General features: G+C 36.3%; 1 long non-coding RNA gene across 3 annotated transcripts; it reads left to right on the forward strand.

The window, feature by feature from the left end:
- Positions 1-338: 338 nt before the first annotated feature.
- LOC130973687 (uncharacterized) lies at positions 339-5512 on the forward strand. Of its 3 annotated transcripts, XR_009084237.1 has the most exons (6): positions 339-938; positions 1011-1113; positions 1188-1254; positions 1364-1478; positions 3845-4538; positions 4659-5512. It is a non-coding gene; the product is annotated as an uncharacterized LOC130973687 (long non-coding RNA). The 3 variants fall into 3 exon arrangements; XR_009084236.1 differs by having other exon boundaries at positions 3845-5512; XR_009084238.1 differs by having other exon boundaries at positions 1188-1250; positions 3845-5512.
- The last annotated feature ends 6601 nt before the right edge of the window (positions 5513-12113 follow it).

Here is a 12113-nt window from a genome sequence, read left to right on the forward strand (position 1 = left end):
TTTTCTATATTTAAATTATAAAGTCGGTAGTTATGAAATAACAAGAATTTTATATGAATTGGACTAAATAATTAATATTTTAAAATATTAATACTACTGTTTTGGAAAATAAAGAAATTAATTATATTATTTCTAATTTTTAGATTTGAACATTTTATTGAAATTCATTTGTAAAATTGATGAACAAATAATATTTTTATACATTATTATTATTGGATTAAAATTTATTTCTAATTACTATACTATCCCTATTTTTATTTGAAATTACAAAACTACCCCTAATCCTAACCCTAAACCTAACCCAACACACACATACACGCACCAAACCCTAGCCACGCTCAAACCCACGCAGCAGCAGCAGCTGCCATCAGAAAAAAACGAAGAAAGAAAGGGTTAGGAGGAAAAAGGGATCAGAGAAGAGAAGAGGGAATCCGAGAGAGAAGGAGAGCACCGGAGGAGGGAGGTCCTCGCGCCCTCCTCGTGAACCGTCGTTGCCTCGCGCCGTCATTCTTGCCGTGAATCCCGTTGCCCCTGTTGCAACTGTTCTCGCCGTCGTATTTGCCGCGAAGCCAATGCCACCGATGCCATCGTTGCACGAGAAAAGGAAGAGGCTCACAGTGGAGGACCTGATGCGAAGAGGGGATGGCGCATGAGGGAGAGACAGAGGTCGCAATGGAGTTGTCCCGCCGCCTACGCCACGCCCTACTACCGTCGCCGAGCTCCCATAGCCACCGCGTTTCACCGCGGTTGAGGGTGTCTCCACCACCGAACCTTGGCCGATGATACTACCACTGCACACGAGAGGAAGAGGAGCGATGAGACAGAATGCGACTGAAGGAGAGAAAGGGGTTCAGGCCACCGCTGCTACTTGCATTTTGAGCTGCTGCACCGCCTCTACCGCTGGAGAATGTCGCTGTGTCGCTGAAAAACCACTGTTGGTAAGGGTCTTGTTATTATCCATGGTCTTTTTTGAATTCTGGAAATACTGTAGTCACTGGATGTTCCTGCAGCCGCCGCCTGGGTCACGTGGAGGGAGGTAGAGCCATTGGGTGTCGCTGCACCTTGCTTCCGCCGCCTCTGTCGCCAGAAACAGCCACCGAGTCCACTGTTTTGGTAAGCATTTCTGAGTCAAAAGACCTTTTATCCTGTAAACTTATGCTGAGACATTGCGATGTTGTCCATCATAGGATTGTGTATTCGTGCTTGCATTTCATGCTCGAAGTTTGCCGCTGCCTCATTTTATCATTTTAGTAGGTATTTATGTTTCGAAAATCCTCGCGTTAGTGTTCTATACGTGTATTAAAGCCTTTACGATATTAATATTCTTAGGATTTAGTAACCGAGGTTGCTTGTTGTGATTTAGAGCTGTTTATGCTGCTGCAAAAGTGTGTGGGGCTGTGCTGTGAAGTTGCCAGTGATTTTGGGTTGTGAGAGAATGTTCCTGTGACGCGTTTGGGTTATGGTTTCGACGAGTTGAGGTAGGGGCCTTTTCAGAAAAAGCATATTTTATATACTGGAATTATTATATATGGATATTATGTGGTAAGATTGTAGCCTTGAGTGATTGTATAAGTCTTATGTGATGTTGGTTGTCTTGGATGAATATGAATGCTTGTGTGACTGGATTATTATTCGGTTTTGTAAAGTAGACTGTTATTGAAGTGCTTCTTTAAAATTGTGTTCTTAAAAGTTGTTGAAATCAAGTTTAATTTGTTGTAAATGAATTGAGTCCGAATTTGTTTTCTTGAAAGATGGGAATGATATGAATTTTTGGAATTGGTCTTATTTGATATTGATTTGGTTTTGAACCTGTGGAAGGGGTTGCGAATTGGTTTGGATGGGACCCGGAAAGGGTGGCAGAGTCCAAGTTTTAGGGGAGGTGCTGTCGAAATTCCGATAGAATCTGGGACTTTATTGAGATATTATTTGAAAAATTATGAGTTAAAGCTTCTACTATTTTACTTGGATTATTTAAGAAAGGGATAACTTATGCTTTCGAAATGAATTATTAAAAAGGAAATTATGATTTAGTCTTGCTTCTTAAGAAAAATATTGTATCTCTTTTGGGAGCAAGTTATTTAGATGAAACTTATGTCTTAAGGCTGTTTTAAATGTGAAAAGGGTTTATGTTCTTCTTTAGTTTGATTAAAGGATTTTACTTGGAGAAGTTTTAATGACTTCGAAAAGACTTGAAAGTTTATTGATAAGTCTAATTTTACAAAGTTTTAGGAAAAAGTTTTAAGTACTCCTTGAATTATGAATTTTTGCAAGACTAAAATAATTTTTGAGCAGTTTGAAATGCTTCAAATTTAATCATGGAATTGAAGCTAGTTTTGTTTAAGTAAAGGAAATGGTTTTGAAAGGAGTAATTGATTACACGACTCGATTTGGCTTTGCTTCTATTTTTTTACTCAAATCAGGAAGCCAGGTTTTAAAGATTTTGAACGAATTTGAGGAAATGAGTTACGTTATTCTCCCCTAAAGACTTGAGACTCTGCCAAGGAACTTTTGTTATAAAATTCCGTTGTTAGATGGATGATTTTGAATATTTCAAAAGAGATCTTTAATTTGCCATGGTTTTGGAAGTTTTGGAAAGAGGATGCCGATGGTGGCTTTGTTTTTAAAATGGAAACCTACTTTGAGTAAAAGTGGCTTATGAGCCTGAGATGATTTGAGGAATGGAAACTTTAAAGACAAGGCTGAAAAGAATTGATTTTTGATTTCAAAGGGAAGTGAATTGAGAAAAAGTGATTTATAGCTTGAATGATGATTTTATGAATTTGATGATGTTGGATGGTGGAAGTGCTATTATGTCATGAGCCAAAATGGATGTATATGATAATAAATTATGACTGTTTATGAAATATGTTATGAGCCAGAATGGCTGTATATGATAATGAATCATGGCTATTTGTGGAATATGTTATGAGCCCGAATGGTTGTATATGATAATGAATCATGGCTGGTTGTGGAATATGTTATGAGCCGGATGACTGAGTATGAATATGAATGGTTATTGAGTTGATAAAGAGATTGTTGCACTTCCAATTATCTTATGCGAGTTTCCCTGGATAGAAGCAGTGGTTAGCCACCACATGCTCCAGGTTGAGACTCGATACTCTGCTGACCCTATGTCGTAAGTGTGGCCGGACACTGTGAAAGTTCCGGATGAGCTTGCTCCCGTGAATATACACCAGTGAGGGTGTTGGATGTGAATTATGATTATGATTATGAATAACTCGAGTTGGGGATGCACGACAGAGGGACAGTCCAATGGTTAGCTACCAGGACTTGTCGGGTTGGCTTTATAACTGACAGTTGATATCATCAGCCACTAGGACACGCATTCATCATATGCATCTATGTGACATTGTTTGGGTGTGCATATTGTACTTGATTTGCTTTTGTGATTACTTGTGATTAACTGCTAATTGTTCTTCTTGAAGTAACTGTTTGTTTGTGCTTGAACTTTCCTATTTGTGTTTGCGACTGAGACTCTGTTGGACTGTGGTGATTGGTTGTTGTTTGGGTTGTTTGGGCCTAGAGCCATGGTTGATCCTGAGGTGGGCCGAAGGCCATGCCTAGTTGATGTTTCTGGTTTTGAAAAGTACGAAAAACTAATTTGGTTCAGCATAGATAAACCTTTTGAAAGGCTTTTCAGAAAAGATTTCAGATTTTTCTTTTATAATAAACTGTTGTTCTTTTGAAAAGATGTATAAGGCAGTTATTAATCACTAGAACGGTTTTACCTTCACGTATCCTAATATAGTAATTCTCAAAAACCCTCTACTGAGAATCATTTCGAGAATGATGTTCTCACATCCCTACAAATTTTCCTTTTCAGGATATGGACGCAGAAGTTACGAAGAGTTTATCTAGTTGTTGTTGTGATGTTTTGTATTGTTTTAGTTATTATTTATTGTTCCCTCGCCTTTATCTTTATACATTCTGTAAGAGGGATAGGAATTGTATTAGTTAATACTTGTAACACTATTTCATATATATACATATGTATGTACTCTTTGTGAGTTTTGTAAGTTGTATGGTATGTATGGATGTACGTTACCTAACAAAAGTATTTTAGAGCGATATTGCAGTTTAAAGTTTTAAACAGGCTCATATTTTAGTATTAAATAATATAAAAGTCGTCGTAATATCTGAGCAATCAGAGTGATGCAGCTGGAAGCGTAACTTTTTTATAGTTAGGGTATTACAGTAGTTACCTGGTAAGATTCATTACATTGCCTTTAGTTATATATGCTTAATTAAGTCACCTCATATATGTCATAACATCTGGGGTTATTTAGGTACTTGGGTCCAACTTGTAACACAACCTTGGCCTGCTTCAGTCAATGGTGTCATGTTGCATCGGGTGTTCTTAATTTTTCTTCTGTGTGTTGAGACTTTCAAGCACTACAAATCACTTATTTTTCTTAATGGCACCCACTTGTATGGTAAATACGGAGGCACTTTGCTCATGGCTATTGCTCAAGATGGCAATTCAAACATATTACCTATTGCATTTTCCGTAGTCAAGGGTGAGACAAAAGAGGCTTGGTCATTTTTTCTTTTGTATCTGAGGCAGTATGTGACACCCCAACTAGGCGTGTTGCTGATTTCAGACAGGCACAAATTGATTGATGCTGCGTTGAATGCAGATGGAAGTGGATGGAAACCACCGCATGCCTTCCAGGAATTTTGTACAAGACATATTCCTGCTAACTTCATGACACACTTCAAGAACAAGTACTTGAAGAAGGTGCTTGTTAACGTAGCATATTCAAAGTTGCAAAAGGAGTTCGCCCATTATTTTGGTCGTCTGAAGGGAAAGAATGTCGCAATCACAAATGGCTTAAAGAAATGACACGTTCATCATGGACGCAGTATGCAAATGAGGGTTGTTGGTTTGGGCACATGACACAAACATCTCTGAGTGCATCAACGCTATCATGAAGGCTACTTGTAATTTGCACTTCACCGCTCTTGTCAAATTGACCTATTTCCATTTGGGTGAACTTTTTGTGACAAAGGGTTCAGAGGCTTAAGCACAGCTTCATGTGGGTGTTGAATTCTCACAGATGTTAATGAAGGCCATCGAGTTCAACTCAAAGCACGTGAATACAATGAATGTTTATCAGTTTGCATGATCGGTCGAGGTTCACCTTCACGATTGAGGAATTAGCAGCAGTGCCCAGGTCCAAGCAACAGAATTATCAAGTACTTCTTGATGAGGGTAAGTTAAACTGTTGGTACTTTTAAGCTCTTCATATTCTATGCCATCATGTTCTAGTATAATGCTCTTATGCACGACTTGATTGGAGGCGGTTTGTCCATCCCATGTATCGCATGGAGACCGTCTTCAGTGTTTACAAAGTAGAGTTTAGACCAATAGGTCACGACAGTGACTGGCCATCATATGACGGGCCCGTATCTAGTCCAATCTTAGGTTAATGAGAGTAAAGAGAGGTTGGTCTGTTAGCACCAGGATCTGTAATAATATGGACAATGTTGAGAATAGTGGAGAGAAGAGGTGTAGATTGTGTCGTCAAGTCGGCCACACGTAGAGAACTTGTACTGCACTTGATAGTGGTGCAACCACTTTGAGTCGGCATTAGATATAGTTCTAATTTCCTTTCAATATATTTCATATTCTAAACATAGTTTACTTGTATTTGTATTCAACGTCGTTCAATGTATTTCATTATGTTTGGTCATTTGAATTTGGAAAACATAATTGAACTTTACTATATAGATTTAACTAAATGTTGTCCATGATAAGCATAATAAAATTAACCTACAATAACTTTAACATAACAAAGTAAACGTAATAGAGTAAACATTTTGTCCACTGCAAGCATGATAATAAAATAAAACTACACTATTGTCCACATCCGTGCCTACCACCACGTGGTCCAGGTTGTCGCCTAGGAGGTGCTACGTCCAGACATCCACCTGTCCCACATGGTGGAGGTCTAGGCCCGCGTTGTCCTCTCCCAAGAAGGGGATCGGCAGTAGGTGGATCAGTCATTCCACTAGAAGCGAACACACTCATCTCACCCCTAAGTGTCCATATGTCATGGTTGGTAGGTCGACTGTGTGGTGGAGACGTGTGCATTTGTGAAAAGAGCTGGGTCTAGTGTCCCCCTATCATAACACCCAAAAACCCGAGGTCTCCCGATTCGATGAAAGTACGCACCCACGCCGGCTAACCCCCAGTCATGTTCTCCAAGTCCTATGTGTGAAAATGGGCTGATAGTATTGATTGGCCCAAAATCTGACAGGCTAAACTATGGATTGAAAAGAATATAGATCTGTTCATTGGTCCCGGTCCCTGTCGCATGCCCCTGCTGACTGGTCCTGGCCTCTGATGGATGTGATGTACCTGGAGGTCCAAGTGTCAAATAGTCTCTAAGAACGGGTCCTGAAAGCTCTCTAACCACTTGCTCTGTATCCTCTTCTTGATGTGCCTCATTTACATCTGCTGGTGGGCTAATAGAACCTCTGTTGTGGCCAGCCGCTGCAGCCCCACGCCTAGGAGGTGCTCTACCTCGTCTTCTACCTCTCCCTTCCTGTGGTCGCACCTGTGGAAGCTTTCCATCCTCTAGCTGATGTAACTTTGGAGAATCTGGGTAATGGATTGGGAGATCGTTTAGCACAACTCCACCAACCACCAACTGCTGGTCTTCCTGACCAACCAACTTTAAGTGTACCCACTAAAAATACGATCTCAAATATGGTTGTGATGACACAAGTCAATCGCATGATGTATCTAGAGTCAATGGTCTCCCTGAGCTGCCCACAGCTCATGCCAGCCCCCAAGATCTCAAGGAACTACTCGCCTCTGCCGAATCTGCCGTTGTGTCCATGCATCTCATCGATATTCAGTGGCCTAGTCAGAATGTGCTGGAGGCCACAAAACTGATGCACAACGCGGTCTACCTGATGCCACTTGACGATGGCAAAGCATAAGAGCGGGCATACTACTGCAGCAGAGGCTTTAGCTGCAGCGATCTTATGTGGAACTATACCCTGGATCAGTAGGTCAGCATACGGTGTCCAATCAACCTGATTACATACCCCAAGATGCATCATATACACGAAGGAAAGTTATTATAGATACAAAAATAAGTCTTAAATATTTATGACTTACGTTATAGATATCGATCCTGTTGAGGACACGCCTCCACTGTCCAAGCTTGATGTCAACTCTGTCATTAGGTGGCTCCAACCCCCTATAATATCACGAATATTTAGAAACTACAAAATTATTTCATTAACTTAAGAAATGATATGCAAAAAAAATAATAATACCCTAATCAGGGGAAATCGACACTCGTCAAATCCATCCGATTGACATAGTGATATATGATGATATGCCTAAGAGAGAAGCAAACCAACGCATCTACCCAGGTTCCGCTAACAGTAAACCGTGGCCCAGCACATCTGATGGTAAAGCCATTCCAATATAACTGACCCCATGACAACGTCCCACATCGATCAAGGTCATCTAATAGAGACAACCACCTCATATGCACCCGAGAGCCAGAGGCATCCAAAAACAAAATTCCCCCAACGATATGCATGATGTATCCTCTGGTGTAACACAGTAAGCGCTCCTCCGTTGGGTACTCCTCCAACTACTCGCAAAAAATATTTTCAAACCAAGTAGGCTTGACAGTCCACTTGGTCTGTAACTGTCTATCATAGGACCCGGAATAACACCTAGTAACCGCTAACAGATATCCTCAATAGATCGTCTTTTATAGAAATGCTCCCACCCACCGATACATCCGCTGACTGGATCTCCATCAATGTTGAGTCCCAACTGATACTCCTCGTCATGAAGGGTGATAGTCATCTCCTCACATGGCACGTACAAAGTATGGGACTTAGGTCGCCATCTCTCAATCAAAGTAGAGACCAATGCCAGGTCATAGTTCCACTCTAGCATATATGCCAGATGCTCAAATCCTGCTTATCTAAAATATGACCTAATCTACTCGGACGAACATTCTAGTAAATGATCTTTCTTGTACGCAAGACCCAAGGTGTCTACCAAAAAAATCAATCAATCAAACATAACGGAGTTAACAAGTAATAAGATAAATTTTAAACATATAAAAGACAAGAATTTTAAAGGTATTTATACCACTTGACCAAGTCTGCAAGCAATATGGTCAATTTGATCCCATCTATAAAAGGTATCCTCATACCCTAACATGTTTTGTGCCATGAAACTACACTATAATAGAATAAATTAGAATAAAATAATTTCAAATTAACTCGCTTTTTATAATACATATTCAAACTAAATCTAAATACCATAATCAGTTCAACTTAAACAATAATTTAAATAAAATAATTTAAAATTAACTTAATTCAACCACATTTAAAAATAAATCTAAAAATTACTTAGAATATAAATTATAATTTTACTCTAAATCATAATTAGTTCAAATCAATCAAAATTAATTTTTTTCTCTAAGTAGAATTAATTAGTCTTCTACCATAATCACATGATCGTTTCATTAAAATTCTTAGAATTTCTTAATCCCAAGATCATCCATGTTAAATCATTAAGAAATAAATACTTGAATGTGCGAAAGCATACTTGAATTCATAAGCATGATTAAAAGAGTTTTATTCTTTGTTTTTTCTCAACCAAAGCCTTCTGTATCCCCAATAGGATAGAATCGCAACTCTTCTTATGGAGAAAGGATTGCCGGGGTAGCTTTGATATACTAGGACCAAAATTCTGAAGTCACTATTTATATTTGAGTGTGGCACACATTAAACCCTAAATTCCAAATAAAATAGTATCTATAGTTTTATTCCCATTTAATTCCAAATCAAAAATAATAATGACTTATTATATTAACATTTATAACAATATATGAAATTACTTATATAAGTCATATAATATAAAATAGATAATGTAATTATAATCAATTATATATATTGCCCATAAATAGATTAGACACATTTGACATTATCTAAACTAATTATACATGGTAATCTAAACTAACTGTATTATCTAATTGTCAAACTATTTAAAACTAACACAAAAACTTAATCCAACTAAATAAACATGTTAAAATAAAAAAATAATACAATATTAAATTAAACTGAAAAATAACAAAAGAGTAAAATTACCTGAAATTAATAAATTGAAGAGATAAAAGACTGAAAACTCTCAAAATAAAAAATTTCACGAGAGAAGAGAAAATGAAAATGAGGAAGAGTTAAAAAATAAAAAGAAAAATTTGAAATTTGAATGGATCACAGATTTTATATTTGGGCAAACTTACTTAGAGTTCGCTAAAGAGTGCAACAAATTTTGTTAAAATGACTAAGTTCGCCAAGAGGAGCTACGAACTTGCTTGTGACACCAAAAAAAAAAATCTTGGGAATTAAAGTGAAAATAATTTTTCTATAAAAATAAAGTTTTTTTTCTTATTTTATAACAAAAAAATTTTCCAAAATAACTCATTCCAATACAAAAATAATATTATTCTAAAATCTAATATTTCGATAATTAATTTTACTAGCTAAATGTATGTTTATTTTTAAAATGTATATGCATCACGTCTTGTCAAACCAACTCAAAGCAAAATTTCATATATCTGATCCTAAATAATATCAAGTAAGGTGAAAATTCAGATGCGATTAACTTTACGTAAAGTTGATAGCTAAAAATCGTTAAATAATTTGAATAATTTGACCAAATTTTTATCCAACGATTCTCTACTATCAAATTCACCTAAAATTGATTGCATATAAGTTTTCACTTTCCACCGTCAAGTAAACTTGACAAACCTAAATTTGACAAAACGTACTTAGAATTGGATGGGTCTTGAGTAGGGGTGGCAAACGGGCCTAAACTCGACGGGTCGACCCGTGTAATCCGCCAAAAAAGGTAAGTCGGGCTGGAAAATTGAGACCGCCAAATAGCAAAAGCCCATCTAACCCGCACCGCTTAAACCGCGGGTTTTGGCAGGGCGGGACGGACTTCTCCGCTGGGCTAAGCTTTTTATTAGTGAGGGGGTATTTTTGTAATTTTTTTGCCAAAACCTAACTTCCCCCAACCTAACTTACAAGAGTATGAAGATAAAAATTGAGTGTTTTGGATTATGTTTATGTTACTTTAAAGACAATATTTATAATTATGTTTTGGATTATGTTTATTTTGCTTTGTAGAGAATATTTATACTTATGTTTTGGATGAAAATTTGGTTTATAATTATGTTTATTAGATATTTTATAATTACAAAGACTTTAATGTTTGTCAATATAAAAATATAATTTTTATGCCTTTAAAAATTATAAATTTATTAATATGGTTATGAAATTATATATATTATTTAGTAGTTAATAGTAAAAAAAAAAAAAGAGGAGCTTTGGCGAGCTTAGTCCGCCAACCCGCCAGCCCACAGTTAGGCGATCGAGGCGGAGTGGGATTTTAGGACCGCTTCACTAGGCGGGACGGGGCGGACCAGCCCGCCAAAGGACGGGCTTCTGGCGAGGCAGGACGAGCTTCCCCGCTTGCCACCCCTAATCTTAAGCACCCTTAGTCAGTAGCACAAACAAAAAGAAAGTTAACAACAGAACCTCTATATATCTTGTTTTGAGTTTAATTTTGATGGACTGAGAGCGTAAAATATTTTATACAGTCGTGCAATTATATCTGTTTTTTAAATAGTTATTCATGCAATCAATGCAAAAAATAATTATTTTTATTGATGTGATGTTATATAATTAAATACACGTATAAGATTACTTTAACTAGTGCATTAAAATTAAATTCTTTTATTTTAAAAATAAAAGAATTAATTTTAAACAATTAACATTTTTATTAAAAATTATTTTTAACCTTTATTTTTTTTTTATGAATTTCACCGGAGCAACCACCGTGTCGCCTCCTTTTCACGCTAGTTAACTCCCTTTCTTTCCTCCCTTTATCCAACCATTTCAAGGTTTTTCTCATGCACCAACAGCGTTCCTCTCCCAGATTCCACTACTATTGCCACCGCTGCCTCCTGGAAGTGGACCACTGCCTTCGCCATTGCCTCTTGAAATTAATTGGTAAGATTTTAATTTTTTTATTTGGTCTTTTATTTTACCACTTTAATTTCTTTTAAAAATTTCACATTTTGTTTTTAAAAATTTTAATTGGTATGTTTACAATAATGTGATTGGTAATATATTTTTATTTATATTTGATGTGAATTTTCAATATTTTTTTGGTTGCAAATATAGCTTTAGTGAAATTGAATTGATAAATTTGATGGATTTGGAATAAAGTTTGAAGTACTTTTATTTAGGGTTAGAGTTTGACCATATCATTGATTGAGTTTGATTATAATGAGTGTCATCTTTGTTGAGGTTTAGAAGTTTGATTGTAATTTGAGTGCCAACTATGAGTTAGGTCTTTTGTATTTGATTACAAAACCTTAAATAATATGTCTGATTATAGTTAGGTTTATTGTTGTTCAGTTTTGTTGTTTGAGGCGCCTTTCTTTTGTGCTTGAAGTGTGGTGAGTTGGTTAGACAGTTGGGATTGGTTTTCTATAACCATATTAAAGTTGTTTAAAGTTTTTATTTTATGTTGGACTTAATTTTACTAGAATAGATTTGTAAGATGGAATTGGAATAAAGAGCATTCTTTTTCGACCTTTTGTTTTTTAGAAATTGCAAAGTAATAGAGAGATGCGCAACAGAATGATTAGCCTTGATTGTTTTATTGAATGTTTGCTTTTTTAAATTATTATTGAAATTGTTACTAAAATTCTTGAGTTTGCAAAAAAAGAAAATACTGTAATTGGTGAAGGCCTCTAATTTATGAACAAATTTTCTCAAAATTTTGTTAAAACTTTTAAATATATGAACTCAATGATATCTTGATTATGAATTGAATGGTTTTATTTGGAAAGAAATGAGAATATTATAGTCAGTGGAGGTTTTTAATTTAAGAAAAAACTTTGTCGAATTTTTGTTAATTAAAACTTTTAAAGATATAACTTAATGGTCTTGATTGTGAATCGAAATGCTTTGTGGGAAGAAACGAGAATATTATTTACTAGATGCTTCTAATTTAAATAAAAATTTTACAAAAC

The sequence above is a fragment of the Arachis stenosperma genome, chromosome 4 (genome assembly GCF_014773155.1).
Source record: "Arachis stenosperma cultivar V10309 chromosome 4, arast.V10309.gnm1.PFL2, whole genome shotgun sequence".
Taxonomy (NCBI): Eukaryota; Viridiplantae; Streptophyta; class Magnoliopsida; order Fabales; family Fabaceae; genus Arachis; species Arachis stenosperma.